A 5785-nucleotide genomic window follows, 5' to 3' on the forward strand; every position below is an offset into this window, starting at 1 on the left:
TCAAGTACGATGCAAAACACCTGGAGCAAAGTTAACACACTCCAAATAATGCAGGATTCTTTGCAAAAATATTTTTCCAATAAAATAAAGAGTCCTTATGTTTGTGTCCTTATTTCAACAAGATGTCACTTGTGTTGTTATAGTAACTTCTCATGAGTTTAGATTCTTACTGCTTTAAAACTGAATAAATAAATTAGCATAAGAGGAAAAATAATTTACTGACACAGTTCAGTGCCCATTACCACAAAGTAAATATTCAAGAATCACTTCTAAATGATCACTAGGTGCCATTTCCAGTTTATGGCTGATTTGTCATCTTTTTTTTAACCTCTTGTCTAAATGATCCTTGGTTTCTGAGGATGGTAGAAACCACAGAATTATTTGGAATCCAAGACTGCAAACAAAGCTCTTGGATTCATGTGGCTGTAGATACAGGCAATGTCATAGCTAAACAGAAGTTGATGAGCTTGTACAGCACTAATAAATATCCCTAAAGAATTCAGAGAAAGCCTGACCCACCAGTGCTATCACTGAAAATCACCCCTGTGGGCAAAAAAAAAAAACAAACCAAAAAAACCCCATATAATTTATATGTTAGAAAATGATTGAATCTCTGGCTGAACTGAAAGCCATCATTGAAACAGAGACAAGGAGTTCTGGAGCAGTCCCTCCTTCCAGGACACGAATGGGATCTGCTCTGTCTGCAGGGATCTTGTCCAAATGGCTGCACTGGAGGGAATTTTCCATGCAGTTCTCACAGGCTGCAGTGATTGCCACTGCTGAAAGGAGGAAAGGTGAAAGTGAAGAGTTTGCAAGATATGCTAAGCCACTGAGGCAACCCTGCAAAGGCACAGGTCTCCAGCCAACAGCAAAATAAATTCTTTTGCTGACCAGCAGAAGTTACCTTGGTAGATTTCTCTGTTTAAAGATGAAAATATAAATAATGAGATATTTGATGTTTTTTGCCTTATATAAAAGTTCTGTAACACAAATAGATGCCTGCTCTTCCAAAAGGAATGTTCCCCATCAACAGCCAGAGGGTGGTGTGGCATAAAAACGCCAGGGGGATCAGATCAGGGTAAGATGTAGTTCTTCAGGTTTAGAAACAAGTGGTGTTGCAATTGTCAAAGTTTAACTTTATTCATACCCATTGGGTAAGTGACACTGCAATGAGGTTAAAAGGGACACAGAGCTGCTGCTCTTGGTCCTGGTCACCACTCTCGATGCAAAACTTCCTCTGTAACAGAGTAGCAGCTCCTTAATGAGGCTCTGGCAGCTTTTCTGAGAAGCTTGAACAGCACAAACATTTAAGAGGCTTCTGAACGCTCCAAGCGACTTTTGCATCTAAAACAGTTTGACATCACCCGACTTCACAGCAGCTGTTCCAACCTTAAAGTTTCAAACCTCTGTGTGCTCCTAAACCCGCTGAAGGTGACAGCTCTGCACAAAAAAGATGTCAAACTCTTTGCTTGACCATCCTAATACAACAAAGCCTTAAAGCTCAGACCCTTTCCAGTGTTTCAGATAAACAGGCTGCTTTGGAGTGTGGCAAATTGGTGGTTAGGAAGTCTATATGTAGCAAAATATATGTGGGCTAACTGTTGAGCAATTACTTATTCAAACCTGAATCCTGGAATTTCTCAAAATTTCTGATGTTTTCCTGTGGCTGCTCTGGGAGGAGCAGAGCAATTATCCAAAAAAACCCCACAACTAAATGCCAGGAAATTTTCATTACCTTTAACCAACCATTCCTGCCTGCATCTTTCAGCTGTGCTGATATAATCAGAGAAGACAATTGGTGTCTATTGACCATAGAAATCACACCCACGAATTAAGGATAGTGCTAAAAAGACCATTTTCTAAGTAATGCTCAGCCTCATCTATAAACAAACCTGTGATCTGCTGCCAAATTCCTTACAACATTGATTTATAAGAGTTGGAGGCTGAAAACCCATGATGACTTATTTTTAGTGCACATTTTGGTACAGATGCATTATTGTTTATAAACATTGTCAGTATAAAAGGACAGATAACAAATGCCAGATAAATGGTTTGGGGAAAAAAATCAAATCACCAAATTCCTGGAACTGCAGCTTTAATATGGACTCAGTATTTTTAGCCTAATAATAATTAAACACCTCACAAATTCGGTAATATTTCTATTTACCAACACTTATCTCTGGTCATACTACAATTCATCAAAACTCTGCTATTAATTATCTTGATGGAAATTAATCTGGTAAATGTGCAAACTGTCAGACACACCCATGGACAGGGTGAGAAGAAGGTTCTGCCAGTATTTTATTCACTTCTATGAACAATCTTTCACTTAAAAACACATGTAAATATAGGATACTGAAATCATGAAGCAGCAAACAAACTGTAAATCAAACTATTCCAATTTTCTTATCCTCAGTAATCTGTTTTGCTCATGAATAGGAAAAAAAGTATTACATCCTAAAAGATCTGTCAAAAATCTCAATTTTATAAACATGACCCCAACAGTTAACAAAGTTCATGCTAGACATGGGGAAGTCTTCAGGTTCATGTTTATCACAGACAAATTTCAGGGGTTTTCTGCAAATAATTTATTTTGGTGCTCAGAAACTCAAAGTGCTGTTAAATAAATGCAGGGAGTATCCCTGCACAGGAGTCTAAATTAATTTGAGAGCTGCTCTGTGACCTAAAGCAGTTTTCATGTCAGTCTTCATAGAAAGGGTAGGACTAGAGAGTGGTACTCAAATTGCACCCATGTTATTTATTTACTTCCTCCTCAGGATCCCAGAGAGCAGGGAAGTAAACACTGAATTACTGAGCTCAAACTGAGGACAAGTTCTAACAGACTCACACTCTCCAGCTAAACAATGAGAAAGTCACTGGAATTCAGCTGCTCTTTTCTCTCAACAGGGGTTGTTTTTCTTGCAGCAGAGAACAGACTTGGACATGGGGAAACATTCCAAGTATTAAACCCATCTGAAAACTGAGGTGCCTTTCTGTGCCTAAATAGATCCCAAAATGTGATCACTGAATTCTACTTTTAACTGGGCCTTTGACAAAATCAAACAGGAGGAAAAAAATGATTTTTTTTTTTTTTAAAGAAGTGATATGAGAAATTATTTATTGCAAGGTGATAATGAAAGTTGGCTTGTTGGGATTTTTTTTGAGAAAAAAGGATTCTCAGCACCTCCATACCTTACAGCATAAGGAACCAACCTCCAAGTGATCCTTCAAAGATGTGCACACATAGAACACCAGCAGAACCTCTTGTGTGAATATCTCCCTAAAACTGGTGTTTAAGAGATATTACAAATGGGAGATACTAAAAATCCTAAATCTAATTCTGGCCACATCAAAAGTACTCAAGTTGAAAATAACACACTGACTCCAAGTGTGTTCTCAAGAGCAGTGCCCTGTAAATAATGATCACAAATATGCAACACTGGGTGTGACTGCTCACATTTCTTTTGTTTTGATTTGTCCTTGACAGCTCAGGGAAAAAAAGCCACTCTAATATTCTGTGCCATTACTCATCTCAGAAGGGATTATCTGTTACAACAAGAAAACTCCAGCCATGCAAAAAGCAGCACTAGTAAAGCAAGCTGGAGGGAACTTACTGCTCATGCTATAAAATGTGTATATAAAATTTATAAGTTACACATGCTCCAGTTCTGAATGTGAAAATAAATTTCTCATCAGGTTTGCAGGCTCAGAATCACAGAGAAAGTGAAGCATTAAACAGGTAGCACAGTCATATCTGTGTATAATGAACATCTCAAGCCAGCAGTATTTTTTCCCTCCACTGAACTTTATTCTCTTGCATCCTTTTCTCTGCTGTCTGACAAGAACTAAAATAAAGCATTTAGAGTTGATGTGCAAAAAAATTCCCCCATTCTCTCACCATGAACTTGTGTATAAATTAATAGATATTTATTTGTCAAAAATAACAGCACTTGAGGACTGAGAGTTAAGACCTCTATGAGCCAATGTGGTAGCTGGTAACATCTGAAAATACTTGTTTCTTACCCATTTGTGTCAGAACTATGCTGCAGTCCCAGTCAAGCAGAAGACCAAAATGAAAGAATTGCAGAGTAATGTGAACAAGCAGCAACTTTTACAGCTGGGTGGCACAACCTGAGAACAGGTAATTTACCAGATGAGGAAGATCCAAGGGGCTGATTGCAGATCCATTCCACAAGAACTATCTGGAATCACACCATTGCCTCAAAACCCACTTTTACCTACTAGGTCACAACATTATTTTGATGTTTAAGCACCAGACAACCCCTTAACCTACTTTAAAATTGCCCAATGGAACACATGCTCCAGTTCTACAGGGAGGAGAAGGGAGAAAGAAATCACAAGTTTGTTTATCTGAGAGAATAGATGTGGGCACAGGGAACATGAGGCAAGAGGGGAAAAACAAGGCCCAACATCCCATGTGCTTCATGATAAAAACAAAGAAATTCTTTTATTCTAATTATTATTACTATTCCCAGAAGGATCCATAACATGTCAAGCACTTTCCATACACCCTGGAGAAGTTCACAGTGCCTGCAATAAAGGCCAGGGGACAAGGCACACCCATAGCACTGGCCTTGATCAGAAACACAGTAACTCTGCCTGGATCTTGTGGAATTCTTTCCTGCTGCATGGAGTGGTATTATTGTATCCCATTCTCCTGAGCAGAGGGATTCTCATCTCTCCTAGATGCCCAAATAAGATCTGGGCAGTTCTGTTGTGACTAACTTTTACAAAGATGATCATTCTTCACAAGTTTCAGTCATGGTGAGTCAGGCCCATCACCTCCAGTAACTCCACTAAAATGTTCTTCACTGTGTTCTATTGTCCAGACAATGAAATTTAAGGAGATAAAACAGGTTAATAAAAAATGCCACACTGCAAAGAAGTGAATACTCCCATAAGTCATTTGAAGTTGAAGCTAATGTAGTTTTGATCCCCCCTCACTAGAAATATTGTTTATGTTTGGGTTGCACCTGAGGTCAAATGCCTGTCATTTATCTAAAGTACAAACCCAAATGCTTTCTTTAAACCAGCTTCAAAATATTATTTGAAATTTGTAAAATGAACTAATCTTTCTTAGAAAGAAAAAAAAAGTCATGATTCAGTCATCACCCTGCCCTCTCTAAGAACAGAGTGAGTTTATGCAGTGGATTGACACTGAGCTGCAGAGCCATAACTCATCATTATTCATAGTAATTCATAAAGAAAAAAAATCATGAGAGAAAGGTTCTTGCTGCACTTTGGAAGTCATGTGAGATGTTACATGTTTATCCAAATGAAATAAAGTCTCTGAGCCTTTAGAAAAAGGTTTATTTGTAGAGAAGTATTAATAATGCTGAAACAGGCTCAGAAAGCTCCATGCAAATAACCCTATTGAGATGCTTTCCCTGTTAGCTACACAAACATCTGAATCAAACATGAGGCAAGAACCTGGCATAAACCTCTCCTCTGTAGGTAATAAAATATGAAACAGTGCCTCAGTTCTAATCAGATTATCACATGAAAGGGAAAAGTTTAAAAGGCAAAATACACTAATTTAATCTGTATTCCTCTTTTAGAATTATATTAGGATTTTTATCCCAGGAGATCTGTGACAATCCCAGCAGGTCAAGACTTCTAAATAGCAAACACTAACAGTTTTGTGGTAAAATAGTGACAGTTTCTTCACTTGCTTGGATGAAAGAGCTGAATCACAATGTGACATCAGAAACTGTCAGGTGATTTTAGGCTAAAAATAACAATAGTTTCAAGGAAATTTCATGTT

This window comes from Erithacus rubecula (assembly GCF_903797595.1).
Source record: "Erithacus rubecula genome assembly, chromosome: 2".
Classification (NCBI taxonomy): Eukaryota; Metazoa; Chordata; class Aves; order Passeriformes; family Muscicapidae; genus Erithacus; species Erithacus rubecula.